The sequence below is a fragment of the Chlorocebus sabaeus genome, chromosome 21, assembly GCF_047675955.1.
Source record: "Chlorocebus sabaeus isolate Y175 chromosome 21, mChlSab1.0.hap1, whole genome shotgun sequence".
NCBI lineage: Eukaryota > Metazoa > Chordata > Mammalia > Primates > Cercopithecidae > Chlorocebus > Chlorocebus sabaeus.
The window spans coordinates 53,939,093-53,959,771 of NC_132924.1; the positions used below are offsets into that span (position 1 = coordinate 53,939,093).

Sequence of the window (20,679 nt, forward strand, 5' to 3'; positions counted from 1 at the left end):
CTATCAATAATACTCATTAATCAATTTTGACTGGAAGCGAGAAACATCCCTAATCGTTTATTTTACTCCTTCAGATGGTTCCATCTAAAAAAAATATAACCTACTAATGAGAGTGCTTACTGGTGAAATAAAGAAGCAACATGTGATTTCATTCTTCTTTCCACTGAATGCCTTAAAGAATAGTAAATCTGTCTTTTTCAGTTTTTGTTTATAAACATCAGAATAGCAAAAAAAAAAAAAAAAAAAGAAAAAAGAAAACAACAATATAACAGTTTTACTTATGTTCCCTCTGGGACAAAGAGCAAATGTGCTTACTGCTTGTCATAAAAGCAGTGGACTACCCAAGCTCAGTGTTCCTCTTCTATAATATCATCTACTGTATGTAAAGATCCATCTGAGTCTTCCTAATTTCCCCATGGGACTTGAGGTCCAGGAGAATTGGCAATAATTTGATGTTCTTGATACTTGCTGTGCTGTGAATAATAAAGTCACCTGTCTCTAAATCAGGAGTCTTATGTCTTCTGCCAGTATTCATAAAAGAGTAACAGGTTACCTTATTAGGTTCCAAGTAGGATAAAATCAAATCTAATACCTAAGACAGTATACTTCCTCCTTTACCTCAAATGAAAAGAGAGGAGTTTTAACGGAAAAACTTGGAAAGACTGATGTATGTTCCCCATAATTAAGGGGACTGGTATTTGATTCATACTCTGCACACTGAAAAGAGTGAGGTAGGATGATACAGATTTACTGCTGCATTAGAATAAATCTAAACTCCCTGTATTAACCAGACCCCCCCTACACCCCCCAAAAAAATTGGTGAGAGTTTCTCAGGAGCCATTTTGGAAATCTGAGTGTGAGCCATCATGAAGGATTGTCTTAGGTCCTTCTTAAGAGGGCCACCAAGAAAGGGAAATAGAGCTCAGCAGCTGAGAAGCTGAAGGTTATTTCTAGAATTCTAGAGGCTAAGGAGAGAGTAAAAGATACGCTAACCCAGAAAGAACTGTAGGTAAGAGATGTGCAGAACAGGGGATCTCCAAAGACCCATGAAAATATAAGAGAGGTTGACTTTAAAAATCTGTTAAGAAAAAGTAAAAGCTCTTATGACAGTAGCAGTCAAGTAGGAACGTTTCTATTCCATTTCCTTTTCCCTCATTTTTCCAAGCTCCAACTCCACAGAGGTCAGAAATAGAGACTGCGGAGTTAGGGAAAAAATGAGCAAGAAAGAGAAAAGAAGCCCCTGGGATCCCTTCACCCATGATAAGTCACCCAGCAGCAGTACACTCTGGGAGAAGGGAAGTAGCTATAAACATAAAAAGAGATGTAAGATTTGATCATCATAAGAGATAAGCAAGCATTTACTCACTTAAAGGGAACACAGGAGTTTAGGAGTGATCAGATTCTAATTTTCTATCATGGGCAGAAGAACTTCTGTCACTGAATAAAGGTAGTGGGAGCTAATAATAAAGTCCTTTTGTGATTATCACTTAAAAGTCTTAGTTGTGTTGTCTAATATGTAATTAAGCTCTTTAAGAAGCAGACTGTATCTAAAGCTTCTTTTGAAATGGTAGATGCTTTACACAATACTGAGCATACAGTCTTACTCATTTGATGTTAATCAGATTTGACACTACATAAACTAATGCAGTGTCACAAAAGGCTGATAATGAATGCTAAAAAGTTATCTTAAGCATCTACTTTTCTTAGTTTTTACCTCAACTAAATGTGTGCAAATTAACTGTTGTAAAAAGTGGTAAGTATTCATTAAATCCTTATTTCCTTAGCGGACATCTTCAACCCTACTTATGCTTTATACATTAATTTTAAATTATTGTGTTATTTCAGCAAGGAAACACAAATCTAACCAATGGAAAAGTATATGCACACAATTGTTCAGAAATTAAACAAGTGTATAATCTAAATAAAGGCTGGGTTAGCAAATCTCCAGTAAATACAATGCACTGGAGAAAAATCAATCTTTTCATAAAGGGAAATGACGTTTCACTTGGATTCATTTCCTTAACATGGTCACAGCTTCATTGTATGCGAGCATTAACTGTGATTTCTAATAAATGTGTTGATAACCTGGTTGCCATTTCTTTGTAAGTAATATACTTTTCCCTAATTGCTAGAATGTGTGTGTGTGTGTGTGTGTGTGTGTGTGTATTCTTGATCTACAGTTCCTTTATGCTATACTTAGAGGTGTTTTTTGTTTGTTTTTCCCTCCCTGTTTCTCCTCATTGAAACTGGTAGCTTTTTCAATCTGAAGACACACATCTTTCTCCAAATCTAACAAATTTTCAGCCTTGGAAAATTTCTCTTCCCTGACACTATTCTTACATTCTGGAATTCCTCAGTTACCTTTGTCAACAAAAAAAGTCAAACTCTGTATTTGAAGGTATTTATTCTGAGCCAAATATGAGTGACCACGGCCCATGTCACAGCCCTGAGGAGAACATGTGGCCAACGTAGCTGGGGCACAGCTTGGTTTTATACATTTTATGGAGACATGAGACATCAATCAAATACATTTAAGATATACATTGGTTCAGCCCACAAAGGCAGGACAACTCGAGGCAGGGGCTTCTGGGTTATAGGTAGATTTAAAATTTTTCTGATTGGCAACTGGCTGAGTTATTATCAATAGAAAGGAATGTCTGGATTCCGATAAGAAGTTATGGAAACCAAACTTTTATTGTGCAGAAGAAGCCTCCAGGTAGCAGGCTTCAGAGAGAATAGATTGTCAACGTTTCTTATCAAACTTAAGGTCTGTGTTGATGTTAAATGCTGGTCAGCTTTTCCCAAATTCCAAAAGGGAGGAGGGTGTAAAGAGGCAAATCCACCCCTGCTTCCCATAATGACCTGAAACAGTCTTTCAGGTTAATTTTCGGTTCCTGGCTGAGAGGAGGGAGTCCACTCAGATGGTTGAGGGAGGGCTCTGAATTTTATTTTTGGTTTATGTCTTCCATGTCTCTTCTGTTTCACGTTTTAAACCTCTTTCCCTCTTTGTTCTACGTTCTAGGTGACTTGATTCATCCTAAGTTTCAATTTCAATTCCCAGTTGATAGTTCTGATTCACGAATTCTCTCTTCTGTTATGCCAACTTGACTTTAATCCACCCGTTTATTTTTAATTTTATCTTTTTTTTTTTTTACAAGATTTGCAAGTGGCCCCTTTTCGTTCCACCTATTCTTATTTACATCTTCTCTCATAGTGAATTATGACTTCATTTGAAAATCTTAAACATTTATAAGGTTTTTTTTTTTTTTTTTTTTGGAATTGTGGTTCTTACTCTCATTTCCTCAGATGTAAATGATCCTACTTAATATGTCTGATATCTCTTATGGCAATATATTTCCTTATGTTTCCTAAGATATTTGTTTGCAAGTTCATTTTAGGTGGAAGTTTTATCCTCTGTGAACTCCTGCCTGCTGTGCGGTTGCATGGTTACTCACGCTCTCTGGAGATACACAGCTCCAGAGCAGGTCTAACATTAAGAAGACTGGAACTTTGGTCCTTCATAAGTAGAGCTCTAATCCAGGTGCTACCTCTACATATATTATAGGGTTACACTCCTATTTTTGCCTAACTGCCTCATTGAGTCACAGGAAAACACCAACAGTGGCAGGCGGAATTATTTCAGGTATAGTATTTCAGGTATAGGTGCACTGCCTAAAACACGGTCCCAGTTCCCTACTTTTATACTGAGAATCCAGTTCCAATCTCCTGCCATTTGCAAAATACTTTTGGTTCTCTTTCCCACGAAGATCACCTAGGTTTCTGTACAATAGGTCCTTTCATTATATTGTTGATTGAAAACAACCAATTCCAGCTGGGGCCACAGTGTGCAGTTTGCAATCTCTCCCCATGTCTGCATGGCTTTTTTTCTGGGTACTCTGGCTTCCTCCCACATCCCTAATATGTTGCCGTGTCTAAATGTTCACAGTCTGAGTGAGTGTGGGTGCATCTGTAAGTGTGCCCTGTGATGGAATGGCATCCTGTCCAGGGTTGGTTCTCACCCTGTGCACTAACCTTCCAGGATACACTGCGGCCACTCATGACCTTGCACTGGAACAGTTGGGTAAGTAATTATAATATCTTATTTTTATTACTCTTTCTTAAATTTATGTCCAGTTCACAGTTATTTCAATGTTTAAAGTTTTTTGGTCTTTATCTAGAAGTCTGGTGATGTTTTTATAACCAGAAATATGCCATAAGGACTTAACTCTTGTTTCTGTCCATTAGCCTACTTGGTAAAATTGGTTTCATTATACATCATTTCCTTTAAAGTCAGAGTTTCCAAGAACCTACTGACAACATTGAGGACTTATTGTAAGCATCAACATCCACTCATCACTAAGACTTTCTTTTCTATTTCTATGGTCTGAGATTTTTCTTGTCTTAAATGTAGATAAAATGTATATACTTATTAAATTTTTTCACACTGCATTCTTATAGGCTTGGAGCAAACTAAAGGCATAGTATATACAAGTGCTTTTGCTGACATTTTAATCAGAAATCCTGAAGCAAATTATCTGATAGGGAGAGGATACATGTGAATTATGAAGAATAGATGTGCCAGGCACAGTGGCCCACATCTGTAATTTTAGCACTTTGGGAGGCAGAGGCTGGACAATCACTTGAGCCCAAGAGATTGAGATCAGCCTGGGCAACATACCAAAAACTTGTCTCTACAAAATATACAAAAATTAGCCAGGTGTAGTGGCATATGCCTGTAGTCTCAGGAGGCTGAGAGGTAGAAGGATCACTTGAACCCAGGGGGTCAAGGCCTCAGTGAGCCGACATCACACCACTTCACTCCAGTCTGGGGGATGGCAAGACCGTGTCTCAAAAAAAAAGAACAAAAAGGAATGGACGTAATACTGTTTAATTTGATCCTATGTCAAGGAAGATGATGACACATTATTTCAAAAAGCACTGAACTTTAGTGGTCCGTAACTTTTAATAATATTTAGTACTTTGGTCAGGCACGGTGGCTCACGTCTGTAATCCCAGCACTTTGCAGGACTGAGGCAGGTGGATCACGAGGTCATGAGATCGAGACCATCCTGGCTAACATGGTGAAATCCCATCTCTACTAAAAATATTTAAAAATTAGCCAGGTGTGGTGGCGGGCACCTATAGTCCCAGCTACTCAGGAGGCTGAGGCAGGAGAATGGCGTGAACCCAGGAGGCAGAGCTTGCAGTGAGCCAAGATTGCACAACTGCACTCCAGCCTGGGCGACAGAGAGAGATTCTGTCTCAAAAAAAAAAAAAAAAAAAAAAAAATAGTGATTCAACAGTAGTTTTGATTTTTCATAATTTTCTCAAATTATAATTGTTGCCATGTATTACAACTATTCTTCCTTTTTCATGTTTAGTCTTCACCCATGTACTCTCATCATATTTATAGCCCATTATACAGAATTTAGTGTCTTCATGAAATACCATGAAAATCACATTAGTCTTTTATATCGATACCCTTTTTTCAGTTTTATTGAAGTATAATTTACATTCCATTAACTTCATCCATCGTAATAGTAAAATTCATAAGTGTGCCTTGAGATTTCTAATAAATTTCTCATCAATTTACAGAATTATACAACAAGAATCACAATCCAGTTTTAGGAATTTTTCATCACCCCCCAAATTTCCCTTTATTCTATTTATTGCCAATCACCAGTTTCCTGGTCACAGGCAACCATAATAGGCATTTTTTCCTTTCTATAGATTTGCCTTTTCTGGAATTTTGATAAAACTAGAATCATATAACATGTAGTCTTACTCATCTGACTTCACTTAGCAAGGAATGGCAAGCTATGTTCTGCTGGCCGTATCTAGCCTGTCACATGTTTTTGCAAATAAAGTTTTACTGGAACATAGTCAAACCTACTCTATACTGCCTATGGCTGCTTTCACACTACCACAGCATTGCTGAACAAAGGCATACTTTTGAGATATTGAAGGTTTGATTCCAGACTACCACCACCACAAGAAATAAAAAATATAGCAATGAAGTGAGTCACATGACTTTTTTTGGTTTCCCAGTGCAAATAAAAGTTATGTTTATACTATACTGTAGTCTATTAAGTGTGCAACAGTAGTGTCTAAAAACAATATACATACCTTAATTGTAAAATACTTTATTGCTAAAAAATGCTAACGATCATCTGAGTCTTCAGCAAGTTACAATCTTTTTTATGGTGAAGGAATTCAGATGTTAGCTGACTAATCAGGATGGTGGTTGCTGAAGGCAGAGGCAGTTGTGGTAATTTCTTAAAACAACAGTTAAGTTTGCCGAATTGACTGACTTTTCCTATCATAACAGATGTCTTCGTAGCATACGATGCTGTTTGATAGCATTTTACTTACAGGACTTCTTTTAAAATTGGAGTCAATCCTCTCAAACCCTGCTACTCTTTATCAACTAAGTTTATGTAATATTCTAAATCTTTTGTTATCATTTCCACAATGTTCACAGCCTCTTCACCAGGAGTAGATTCTATCTTAAGAAACCACTTACTTTGCTCATCCATAAGAAGCAGTTCCTCATTCAAGCAAATTTGATCACGAGATTGCAGCAAATCAGCCACATCTCCAGGTTCCACCTCTATTTTTCAAAGAGACAGTGTCTTGCTATGTTGCTCTGGTTTCAAACTCCTGAGCTTAAGTGATCTCAGCCTCAAAGTGTTGGGATCATAGGCATGAGTCACTGCACCCAGTCCAAGTTCCACTTCTAATTCTAGTTCTCTTGCTATTTCTACCACATCTGCAGTGACTTCCTCCACTCCAGTCTTGAACCCCTCAAAGTCATCCATTAAGGTTGGAATCAAGTTCTTGCAAGCTACTGTTAATGATATTTTGAAATCCTCCAATGAATCACAAACGTTCTTAATGGCATCTAGAATGCTGAATCCTTTCTAGAAGGTTTTCAATTTACTCTGCCCAGATCCATCAGAGGAATCATTATCTATGGTACCTGTAAGCCTTACAAAATGTACTTCTTAAATAATAAAAATTGAAGATTGAAATTACTCCTTGATTCACGGACTGCAGAATGGATGTTGTGTTAGCAGGCATGAAAACATTAATATTTTTTTATATCTCCATCAGAGCTTTTGGGTGACCAGGCAAATTGTCAATAAGCAGTAATATTTTGAAAAGAATCTCTTCCTTTTTTTGAGCAGTATATCTCCATTAGTGGGCTTAAAATATTCAGTAAACCATGCTGCAAACAGATGTGCTATCATCCAGGCTTTGTTGTTCCACTTTGTAAAGTACAAGCACAATAGATATAGCATAATTCTTAAGGTCCCCAGGATTTTCAGAATGGTAAATGAGCACTGGCTTCCATTTAAAGTCATCAGCTGCAGCTGGGTGTGGTGGCTCATACTTGTGATCCCAACACTTTGGGAGGCCGAGGCAGGAGGATTGCTTGAGCCCAGGAGTTCAAGACCAGCCTGGGCAACATAATGGGACCTTGTCTCTATAAAAAATAAATAGCTGGGTGTGGTGGTGTATGCCTGTAGTCCCAGCTACTTGGGATGCTGAGGTAGGAAGATTGCTTGAGTTGCAGTGAGCTATGATCATGCTACTGTACTCCAGCCTGGGTGACAGAGCAAGACCTTGTCTCAAAAAAAAACCAAAACAAACAAACAAAAAAGCTCCTAACAAGAGAGTCAGCCTGTCCTTTAAAGCCAGGCATCATCAACTTCTCTCTAGCTATGAAAGTCCTATAGGACATCTTATTCCACAATAAAGCTGTTTTGTCTATATTGAAAACCTGTTAGTGTAGTCACCTTCATGAATGATCTCAGCTAGGTATTCCAGTTCACTTGCTGTAGTTTCTACATCACCACTTAGTACTTCTTCACCTTGCACTTTTACATTATAGATATGGCTTCTTTCCTTAAACCTCAGAACCAATGTCTGCTGGCTTTAAACTTTACTTCTGCAGTTTCCTCTTCTCTCTCAGCTGTCACAGAATTGAAGAGAATTAGGGCCTTTCTCTGATTAAGCTTTGGCTTAAGGGAATGTTGTGGCTGGTTTGATCTTTTATCTAGTCCACTCACATTTTCTCCATATCAGCAATAACGCTGTTTGTTTTGTTATCATTCTTGTGTTTGCTCGAGTAGAAGTTTTATTTCCTTCAAGACCTTACCCTTTGCATCCACAGCTTGGTTATTTGGGTGCAAGAGACATAGTTCTTGGTCTGTATCGGCTTTTTACATGCCTTTCTCACTAAGTTTAATCATTCCTAGCTTTTGACTGAATGTGAGAGAGGTATGACTCTCCAATTCATTTGAACACATAAGAGGTCACCGTAGGGATATTAGTTGGCTTATTTCACTATTATTGTGTCTCAGGAAAAAAGGAAGACCAAGAAGAGGGAGAATGATGGGAGAACGGCAGATCAATGGAACAAAGCACATCCATACATTTACAAATTAAGTTTGAATGATGCTGCTATTAACATTTGTGTATAAGTCTCAATGTAGACATGTGTTTTCATTTTTCTTGTACAGACTTTTAAGAATGAAATTGTTGGGTTGTATGCTAAATTTCTGTTTACCTTTTTGAGGAACTAGTAAAGTGTTTTCCAAAGTGAGGTTTTACCACTTTATATTCCTAACAAAGTCTGAGAGTTCCAGGTCCTCCAAATCCTAACCAATGCTTGGAATTAATCCGTCTTTTAAATAATAGTCATTGGTGTGTGTGTGTGTGTTAATTATATCTCACTATGGTTTTTAATTTTTTTTTTTTTTTGAGTCAGGTTGTTGCTCTGCTACCCAGGCTGGAGTGCAGTGGCATGATCACAGATAGCCCACTGAAGTCTCAAACTCCTGGACTCAAGCAATCCACCTGTCTCAACATCCTGAGTAGCTGGGACCACAGGAATGCACTACCATGCCTAGCTAACTTTTGTATTTTTTTGTAGAGATGAAGTCTTACTATGTTGCTCAGGCTGGTCTTGAACTCATGAGCTCAGGAGATCCTTCCATCTCAGCCTCCCTAAGTGTTGAGATTATAGGTGTGCGCCACCACACCTCCTTCATTGTGGATTTAATGTTCATTTTCATAATGACTAATGAATGATGTTGAGCACCTTTTCATGTGGTCATCTGCCATTCAATGTGTGAATTACTCTTTGATGAAATATTTTTTTACTATTTATTTTTATAGATTTAGGGAGTAATGTGCAGTTTTGTTACATGGACATATTGTGTAGGGAAGCCTGGGCTTTTTTTTTCCCCCCCCGAGACAGAGTCTTGCTCTGTCACCCAGGCTGGAGTGCAGTGGCCCGATCTTGGCTCACTACAACCTCTGCCTCCTGGGTGTAAGCGATTCTCCTGCCTCAACTGCCCAAGTAACTAGGATTGCAGGAGCCCACTACCATGCCCAGCTAATTTTTGTGTTTTTAGAAGAGATGGGGTTTCACCATGTCGGCCAGGTTGGTCTCAAACTTCTGACCTCAAGTGATCCACCCTGCTTGGCCTCCCAAAGTACTGGAATTACAGGTGTAGGGGACTGTGCCCGGCTGAAGTCTGGGCTTTTAGTGGAACCATCACCTAAGTATTATAACCATTAGGTAATTTTTCATCCCTCACCCCACTCCAACCCTTCCAAGTCTCCAACATCTATTATTCCACCATGTCCACGTATACATATTTTTTAGCTTCCACTTATGAGTAAGAACATGTAATATTTCACTGCTTCTGAGTTATTTCATTTAAGATAACGCCCTCCAGTTCCATCGATGTTGCTACAAAAGACATGATTTCATTCTTTATGAAATAATAGTATTCCATTGTGTGTATATATACATATACACACACACAGACACACCACATTTTCTTTATCTGATCAGCCACTGACACTTAATTCCTTATCTTTACTACTCTGAATAGTATTGTGATAAACATTTGAGTGGAGGTGTCTCTTTGATACAATTTCCTTTATTTTGGGTAGATATCCAGTAGTGGGATTACTGGATCAAATGGCAGTTCTGTTTTTAGTTCTGTGAGAAATCTCCATATTTTTGCATAGAGGTTATAGTAATTTACATTCTCGCTAACAGTGTATAAAGCATTCCCTTTTCCTCACCAACATTTATTATTTTTTTTGACTTTTTAATAGTCATTCTGACTGGTATAAGGTGCTATCTTATTTTGGTTTTATTTTACATTTCTCTGATAATTAGTGATACTGGGCATTTCTCATCTCCTTGTTGGCTATATGCATGTTTTCTTTTGAAAAATGTCTGTTCATGTCCTTTGTCCACTTTTTAACAGGGTTATGTACTTTTTTTCTTGTTGCATTGACTTCCTTGTAGATTCTGCATATTAGTCCTTTGTCAGATACATAGTTTGCAAATATTTTCTTGCATTCTGTAGGTAATCTATTTTCTCTGTTATTTATTTTGCTATGTAGAGGTTTTTTAGTTTAATTAACTCCCATGTGCCTATTTTTGTTGCATTTGCTTTTGAGGTCTTACTCATAAATATTTTGCTTAGGCCAATGTTCAAGTTTGTCCTAGGTTTTCTAGGTTTGTCCTAGGTTTCCTCCAAAATATTTATAGATTCAGGTATTACATTTAAGTCTCTAATCCATCTTGAGTTAATTTTTGTATATGGTGAGAGATATGGGTTCAGTTTCATTCTTCTACATATGGCTACACAATTTTCCCAGAACCGTTTATTCAATAGAGTATCCTTTCCCAAGCATACGTTTTGTCAGCTTTGTCAAAAATCAGTTGGCTTTATTTCTGGGTTCTCTATTCTGTTCCATTGATTTATGTGTTTGCTATCCTACCAGTAGCATTCTGCTTTGGTTACTATAGCCTTGTAGTATACTTTGAAGGCAGGTAATGTGATGCAATAAACTTTTCTTCTTTTTTTGCTTAAGACTGCTTTCACCATTTGGGCTTTCTACGAATTTTCAGATTCTTTTTTCTAATTCCATGAAAAATGACCTTGGTATTTTGATAAGAATTATACTAAATATGTAGGTGGCAATTTTAACCATATTAATTTAAGCTCTTACAATCCAAGAGCTTAGAATGTTTTTCCATTTGTTTTTGTCGTCAGTGATTTCATTGGTGTTCTGTTCCATGCATTAACGAGAAGAAAGTATATTACATGGCTGTTGTGAATGTTCTGTAAATGTCTGCTAGGTCCATTTGATCTAGAGTCCAATTTAAGTTCAGTGTTCCTTTTGTTGATTTTCTGTCTTGATGACCTGCTTAGTGCTGTCAGTGTGGGGGCTGAAGTCCCCAACCCACTATTATTGTATTACTATCTGTTTTCTTAAGTATAGCAGTATCTGTTTTATGAATCTGGGTGGCCTAGTATTGAGTGCATATATATTTAGAATTGCTATATCTTCTTGTTGAATTGATTCCTTTATCATTATTAATGACCTTATCTTTTTTTTTCCTGTTGATTTAAAATCTGTTTTATCTGATGTAAGTATGACTACTCCTGCTCACATTTGCTTTCCATTTGCATGGAATGTCTTTTTCCACCCCTTTACCTTGAGTCTTTAAGTGTCTTTAGCAGTTAGATGGATTTCTTGTAAGCAGGATATGGTTAGATCCTGCTTTTTAATCAATTCTGCCAAGCTACATCTTTTAAGTGGAGCATTTAACCCATTTATGTTCAAAATTAATATTGGTATGTGAGGTTTTGTTCCTATCATAATGTTAACTTACCTAGTTGCTTTGCAGTTTCAGTCGTGGAACTGTTTTATAAGACCTGTGAGTTTTATCCTTTCATGTGTTTTTATGATGGTGAGTGTCAACCTTTAATTTCCATGTTTAGAAATCCCTTGAGCATTTCTTGTAGGACCGGTCTTGTGGTGATGAAGTGATGAATTCTTTTAGCATTCACGTGTCTGGGAAATACTATTTCCTTCACTTACCAAGCTTAGTTTACCAGCATACAAAATTCGTGATTGACAGTTTTCCTTTTCTTTTAAGAAGTCTGAAATTAGGCACCCAACCTCTTTTGGCTTATAGGGTTTCTGCTGAGCATTCTGCTGTAAGTCTGTTGGGGTTTCCTTTATAGGAGATTAAATGCTTTTCTCTTGCTGATTTTAGGATTTCTTTCCTTCACATTGACTTTAGATAGTCTGAAGACTATATATCTTGGTAAAGTCATCAAGCAATATATCTGTTGGATTTCCTGGAGCCTCTTCTATTTCAACATCTAAATCTCTAGTGAGATGAGAGAATTATTCCTCAATTATCTCCTCACATAGATTTTCCGAACTTTTTACTTTTCCTTCTCCCTCAGGAAGAAATCTTCTCCCCATGAGTAAGTTTGGAGGTTTTACATAATCTCATACTTCTCAAAGGCTTTGTTCATTTTTCAAAATTGTTTTCTTTTTCTAGCTGGATTAACTTACAGGACCTGTCTTCATGCTCTGATATTCTTTCTTCTCATTAGTCTAGTCTACTTGTTAAAACTTTCAACTATATTTTGTAACTCATTCAACGAATTTTTCATTTCTAAAAGTTCTGGTGGATTTAAAAAAGTATCTCCTAATACATTTTTCATTCACATCTTGAATTGTTTTTCCGATTTCTTTGTATTGTTTTTCAACTTTCTCTTGGATATCACTGAACTTTAAATATCACTATTTTGAATTCTTTATCTGGTGTTTAAAAGATTTCACTTTCATTAGGATCTATTGCTGGAGAGTTAGTATGATCCTTTGGAGGTGTTGTAATACTCTGTTTTTTCATACTTCCAGAATTGTTTCTCTGGTTCCTTCTCATCTGGATAAAGTATCTCTTCTTATTTTTGAATTTACTTTTGTTTGGACATGATTTTTTCCCCCCATCTACTATAATATACATTGTGTAAGGCCTTTTGGCTTTCATTCTGGGTACTTTCCACTGAAAGGAAAGTTTCTATGAGTTACTTGATTACAGACATGCTTTGTGTGATGGCTTCTCAAATAGTAGTTGTAGAAGTGATGTACTGGGCATGTGAACAAACTCACTGTCTCTTGGGCCAGGATGGTGGAGGTCTCAGGAAGTTTATCTCATTACCCAGAACTGTGCACCTGTGTTAGCAGATTTTGTACTGGGTTGTGCAATTTAACCTACAGACCAATAGGTGGTGCTTACGTGTAAAGGCCAGCTGCAGCAGAAGCAGACAGGTATATGCTTGATCTTTGTTTACTGGAAGGATCTCTCTGTTGCCTCAAATTGGCCAGACTGTGTAATGCACAGTAGCCTAAGATCCCTGTTCAGTCCCTGATGGGGACAAAGCTGGGTAGAGCTATAATGTGTCTTAATTTGTCACAATCTACATCGCAATAATACTTAATTTCAGTCAAATAGAAACTACAATATACGTCCTTTTCCTAACTCCTCTTTTGTGCTATTATATATATTTCATATACATCCTATAAATCCAACAAAACAATGTTGAAAACTCCTTTATATTTACCACATATTTACTATTCCCAGCACTCTTCAATTGTTCCTATGGATACAAATTATCATCTAGTGTTACTTCCTTTCAGTCTGAAGATTTGCTTTAGAATTTCTTATAACACAGTCTGACAGGGAGAAATTATCTCAAGTTTTACCTGGGAATGCCATTTTTTCACCTTCACTTTGGAAGACTAGTTTTGCTGAATATTGAATACCTACCTGGTTGACAGTTTTTGGTTTACTTTTTTTCTTACAGCACTTTGAATGCATCAGGCCTCATGGTCCCCATCACTTCTGATTTTAGAGTCAGCTGTTAAAGCTATTAGTGGTCCCCTATGTCTGATGACTCATTTTCTTTTTCTTATGGTTCCCTTTGTGTTTTCCTAGCTGTGGTTAAACTGCATCAATCTGTAGATTGTTTTTCATCAAATTTGGAAAGTTCTCTGTCAGTATTCCTTTGATTCTTTTTCTCTGCTCTGTCTCTTCTCTCCTTCACTTTAATCTTTTTTTTCCTTTCCATTCTTCAGAGTATACAAATTCTATTGACTTACCTTCTAATTTCATTGACTCTTCTGCCATCGCAAATCTATTGTCAACCCCATCTAACATTTTTATATTTAGTGATTGCCCTTTTTAACTCTAGAATTTGGTTTCCTTCTTTTTTAGAATGACTATCTCTCTGTGAAAATACTTTTTTTATTTTTTATTTTTTTTTGAGACGGCATCTTGCTCTGTCACCCAGGGTGGAGTGCAGTGGCGCGATCTCGGCTCACTGCAATCTCTGCCTTCCAGGTTCAAGCAATTCTCCTGCCTCAGTCTCCTGAGTAGCTGGGACTACAGGCGTGTGCCACGGGGTTTCACCGTGTTAGCCAGGATGGCCTCAATCTTCTGACTTCATGATCCACACACCTTGGCCTCCCAAAGTGCTGGGATTACAGGTGTAAGCCACCATGTCCGGCCTGTGAAAATTCTTTATTCATTGAGTCCTTGTAGTCCTACTTTCCCTTTAATCATTTAATCATGGTTTCCTTTATTTCTTTGATGTCTTTGTCTGCTAAATACATTATAAAAACACATACAGTTTCTACTGACTGCTTTATTTTCCTGAGTATGTGCCATACTTTATTATACTTTATTATAAAAACACATATAGTTTCTACTGACTGCTTTATTTTCCTATGTGCCATACTTTTTTGTTTCTTTGTATATCTCAAAACATTTTGCTGAATGCCGGATATTTCAGATAACATAGCAACTCCAGATTCTGATTTTCTCCCGAGAGTTGTTGTCTACTTGTTCTTTCTTAATGGTCTACAAGTCTGTTTCTGGTCCGGTTTGGTCTAGTTTCACCTGGTATCATCTGGTCTGGTCCGGTCTAGTCTGATATGGTCTAGTCTAGTCTGGTCCGGTTTGGTCCAGTCTGATCTGGTCCAGTTTAGTCTGATATGGTCTAGTCTAGTCTGACATGGTCTAGTCTAGTCTGGTCTGGTTTGGTCCAGTCTGATTTGTTCTGGTTTAGTCTGGTCTGGTCTGGTCCGGTCTGGTATGGTCCGCTTTGATCTGGTCTGATTCTGTTTTCTGTTTTATCCGGTTTGATCCAGTCTGATCCGATTTGGTCCGGTCTGGTCTGGTTTGATCCGGTTTGATCTGGTCTGGTCCGGTTTTATACGGTCTGATCCAGTTTTACCCAGTTTGATCCAGTCTGGTCCGGTCTGGTCGGTTTTACCTGGTTTGATCTGGTCTGGTCCGGTTTGATCCGTTCATCTGATCTGGTCTGGTTTGGTCTGATCTGGTCCCGTCTGGTCTGGTCTGGTTTGGTCTGGTTTGGTCTGGTCTAATCCGGTTTGGTTGGGTTTGGTCTGGTTTCGTCCAGTTTGGTCTGGTCTGGTCCTGTTTGGTCTGGTCTGGTTTGGTCTGGTCTAATCTGGTTTGGTTGGGTTTAGTCTGGTTTCGTCCAGTTTGGTCTGGTCTGGTCTGGTTTGGTCTGGTCTGGTCCAGTTTGGTGTGGTCTGGTCCAGTTTGGTGTGGTCTGATCTGGTCTCGTCTGGTCTGTTCCGGTTTGGTCCGGTCCGGTTTGAGCCGGTCTGATCCGGTTTCATCCGGTTTGATCCGGTCCGATCCGGTTTGATCCGGTTTCATCCGGTACGATCCGGTCCGATCCAGTCTGATCCGGTGCGATCCGGTTTCATCTGGTTTCATCCGGTTTGATCCGGTTTCATCCATTTTGATCCGGTTTTATCCGGTTTGATCCGGTCCGATGCGGTTTTATCCGGTTTGATCCGGTCTGATCCGGTTTCATCTGGTTTGAACCGGTTTGATCCGGTTTATCCGGCTTGAACTGGTTTCATTTGGTTTGATCCGGTTTGATCCAACTGGTTTCATTTGGTTTTATCCGGTTTGATCCGGTTTGAACCGGTTTCATCCGGTTTGATCCGGTTTCATCTGGTTTGAACCGGTTTGATCTGGTTTCATTTGGTTTGATCCAGTTTGATACGGTTTCATCTGGTTGAACCGGTTTGATCGGGTTTCATTTGGTTTGAACCGGTTTCATCCGGTTTGAACTGGTTTGATCCGGTTTGAACCGGTTTGATCCGGTTTCATCTGGTTTGAACCGGTTTGATCCGGTTTGATCCGGTTTTATCCGGTTTGAACCGGTTTGATCCTGTTTCATCTGGTTTAAACTGGTTTGAACCGGTCTGATCCAGTTTCATCCGGTTTCATCTGGTTTGAACCGGTTTGAACCGGTTTGATCCGGTTTGATCCTGTTTCATCTGGTTTGAACCGGTCTGATCCGGTTTTATCCGGTTTCATCCGGTTGGATCCGGTTTCATCTGGTTTGAACCGGTTTGAACCGGTTTCATCTGGTTTCAACCGGTTTGATCCAGTTTTATCTGGTTTCATCCGGTTTGATCTGGTTTCATCTGGTTTGAACTGGTTCGAACCGGTTTGATCCGGTTTCATCTGGTTTGAACCTGTTTCATCCGGTTCGATCCGGTTTCATCCGGTTTGATACGGTTTAATCTGGTTTCATCTGGTTTGAACCGGTTTTATCCGGTGTCAACCTGTTTGAACCGGTTTGATCCGGTTTCATCCCATTTGATCTTGTTGGATCCGGTTTCATCCGGTTTGAACTGGTTTGAACCGGTTTGATCCGGTTTCATCTGGTTTGATCTGGTTTCATCTGGTTTGATCCGGTTTGATCTGGTTTCATCTGGTTTGATCCGGTTTGATCCAGTTTCATCTGGTTTGAACTGGTTTGATACGGTTTGATCCGGTTTCATCTGGTTTGAACCGGTTTGATCCGGTTTGATCCGGTTTCATCTGGTTTGATCTGGTTTTATCTGGTTTGATCCGGTTTCGTCCGGTTTCACCCGGTTTGATCCGGTTTCATCCGGTTTGATCCGGTTTTATCTGGTTTGATCCGCTTTCATCCGGTTTGATCCGGTTTCGTCCGGTTTCATCCGGTGTGATCCGGTTTCATCCGGTGTGATCTGGTTTGATCCGGTCTGATCCTGTTCGATCCGGTCTAATCCTGTTTTATCCGGTCTGGTCCAGTTTGATTCTTCTGGTCTGGTCTGGTCTACTATGATATGATCTAGTCTACTCTGATATGGTATAGTCTGGTCCGGTTTGGTCAACTCTGATGTGGTCCGGATTAGTCTGGTCTTGTCTGGTCCGGTTTGGTCAACTCTGATGTGGTCCGGATTAGTCTGGTCTTGTCTGGTCCGGTTTGATCCGGTCTAATCCGGTCCGATCTGGTTTTATCCGGTTTGATCCGGTCTGATCTGGTCCAATCTGGTTTTATCCGGTTTGATCCAGTCTGATCTGGCCCAATCTGGTTTTATCCGGTTTGATCCGGTCCGATCCGGTTTGATCCGGTCTGATCTGGTTTGATCCGGTTTTATCTGGTTCGATCCAGTTCGATCTGGTCCAATCCGGTTTGATCCGGTGCGATCTGGTTTGAACCCGTTTTATCTGGTTCGTTCCGGTCCGTTCCGGTTTTATCCGGTTTGATCCTGTTCGATCCAGTTTGATCTGGTTTCATCCGGTCCGATCCGGTTTGATCCGGTATTTGATCTGGTCTGATCCGGTTTGATCCGGTTTTATCCAGTTTTATCCGGTCCGATCCGGTCCGATCCAGTTTGATCCGGTTTTATCCGGTATGATCCAGTATGATCCGGTTTGATCCGGTCTCATCCGGTTTGATCCGGTCTCATCCAGTCTGGTCCAGTTTGATTCGGTCTGGTCTGGTCCGATCCGGTTCTATCTGGTTTGATCCGGTCTGATCCTGTTTGATCCGATCCGATCCGGTTTTATCCAGTCTGATCCGGTCTGGTCCAGTTTGATTCGGTCTGGTCTGGTCTGGTCTAGTCTGATATGATCTAGTCTACTCTGATATGGTCTAGTCTAGTCTGGTCCGGTTTGGTCAAGTCTGATGTGGTCCAGTTTAGTCTGGTCTGGTCCGGTCCGGTTTGATCCAGTCTAATCCGGTCCGATCTGGTCCAATCCGGTTTTATCCGGTTTGATCCAGTCTGATCTGGTTTTATGCGGTCTAATCCGGTTTGATCCGGTCCGATCTGGTTTTATCTGGTTTGATCCGGTATGATCCGGTCCAATCCAGTTTTATCCGGTTTGATCTGGTCTGATCCTGTTTGATCCGGTCTGATCCGGTTTGATCTGGACTGTGACTGCTTATGTCTCTATTATTTTTTGCCTGACTTCTTAAGACCTTTTAAAGCAGGTCTCCAGTGTTCACCATAGTGTTTGGCCAAAGACTGTACATTCTGTTCAAACATCTCAAGTCAATAAGGGTTCTATTTCTTACTGATAGGATTTGTTTGTGGACAGAGGACAGCATTCCAAATTCAGGTTTTTTACAAGTCTTCCCTGGTTTTATTTCCAGTAGCCCACTTGAATTTCCTCTGCACCTGTTCCTAGGCTGTTCTGGCCAGGAACACATCAGTGGCCTGGGCCCACTCTGTTCTCTGCTGTGCATGTCCACAGCCTCCAGTCAACCTGGGATATGTGGGGAATTTATCAAGCTCCCACTACTGTCTTACCTCTCAAAAGTCTCTATTAAACTCAACTAGTCCATGAGCCTACTGCTGGCCTCAAACTGGACTACAATCTTAGACTAATAAAGTTGTTGGCCCTCTCTGTTTACTTGCCACAAGGATCACCATTTTAACCTACAATGCTCCAAAGCAAGCGATTTCTCTACAACAGTGGAAACAAAGCTGCTGGTTTTCATCCTGATTGAAATGCTATGCAACAGAGCTAAGGAGAAGGAAAAGGAGAAAAGGGGTAGCACCAGATCACGAATTTGTGCTATTCCTACCCTATGTTCATTAGTTTTCATGAATAAAGCTTCTTTGTTTGTTTGGTAAAGTACTCAGTTGTTTTGACAGTTTTGTCCAGCTTTATGGTTGCCTTCTGTGGAAAACAAATATTCTCACTGAATCAGTCATTCCTTTTTAATAGTGTATGTCATCTATTACTGAAATCCAGTTATTATTCGATTAAAAATCCAACAAAAGAGTCATTAAAAACTCTTTCATATTTACCCACATATTTACTATTCCCAGCACTCTTCAATTCTTCCTATGGATTCAAATTAATATCTGGCATTATTTCCATTCAGTCTAATGATTAGTAAATCTTGGTGATAACACTAAGATCGTATTTAACTCTGAGATAAAAATACAAGTTCACTTTTTTGTTATTCATATGCTATACACAGATATGTAGTTACAGTAAGCTAGAGATATTAGACTTAGTTTCATTTATTTTTTGTTGCTGCTGCAGAAAACTGATTTTTTGCATACATGTATGGTAGGCAGAAGGAGCTGAGTAGGTCTCTACATCCATACTATAAAGAAGCTGCTAAAATGTAATACAATCATAAGTAAAATCATGCTAATAAACTATATCTATGCAATCCAGACACCACAGTATGTAAGGGATACTGATAACCTATAGTATATAAAAATTATACAAAGAGGCCTAGAAACTGGTATATGAAAAAAATTTTGAGAGAAATGTAAATGTTTACTCTGGAGGAAAAAAATGACTTACTGTTGGCCTTTAAAAGACTTAGACTTACTCAATATTGATCCAGAGGGCAAAGTCAAAACTAAGTTATCTAATTCTAAGTTCAATACATAAGAGAACATATTTAACAACTTAAAACAATTAAACTGGCTCTTTTTATAAAGTAATGAGTTTCCCTCACTAAGAATGATCATGGCCTGGTGGGGCGGCTCATGCTTGTAGTCCCAGCACGTTGGGAGGCCGAGATGGGCGGATCACTTGAGGTCAGGAGTTTGAGACTAGCCTGGCCAATATGGCAAAACCCCGTCTCTACTAAAAATGCAAAAAATTAGCTGGGTATGGTGGCACATATCTGTAATCCCAGCTACTCGGGTGGCTGAGGCAGGAGAATCACTTGAACCCGGGAGGCAGAAGCTGCAGTGAGCCAAGACTGTGCCACTGTACTCCAGCCTGGGTGACAAAGTAAGATTCCACCTTGAAACAAGAAAAAAAGAATAAGATTCGACGACCATCTTTTAAGGAGCATTTATGTAGAAGACAGACTAGATGACCTTTTAATTCTAAGTTTCTGTAATTTATAAAAACAAATAGAAAAGAATTTAGATGGATAAAACTATCAGGAAAAATAATCCAAAATATACATAAAGATACGACACCTCAGGTTATTCATAATGAATAAGGAAATGGGTCATAGAAACTAAGTTTCTAAGAAGCATGGATTACTGTTGGGTTCCTAAGGGCAACAATATACTGGATATCATTAAAAAGCTATTAGATTGCGCCTGTAATCCCAGCACTTTGGGAGGCCGAGGAGGGTGGATCACGAGGTCAGAAGATCACGACCATCCTGGCTATCATGGTGAAACCCCGTCTCTACTAAAAATACAAAAAATTAGCCAGGTGTGGTGGGGGGTGCCTATAGTCCCAGCTACTTGGGAGGCTGAGGCAGGAGAATGGCATGAACTTGGGAGGTGGAGCTTGCAGTAAGCCGAGATCGCGCCACTGCATTCCAGCCTGGGCTACAAAGCAAGCCTCTGTCTCAAAAAAAAAAGCTATTAGAAACAGAAAACACTATCCTACCATTGTACAAAGCTATATAGCCTATAGCTCTGGTTGCTACAACTCAAAAACAAGCAAGCTGAAGAGAGAACAAAAGATAACTAAAATGAACAAGATAGAGAGTA

The 20,679-nt window shown here is 39.2% G+C and overlaps 1 protein-coding gene across 4 annotated transcripts in view; it reads right to left on the minus strand.

Moving 5' to 3' along the window:
• Nucleotides 1-20,679, minus strand: part of GLCCI1 (glucocorticoid induced 1) — a 125,279-nt gene that overhangs the window by 47,172 nt on the left and 57,428 nt on the right. The window lies entirely within an intron of this gene.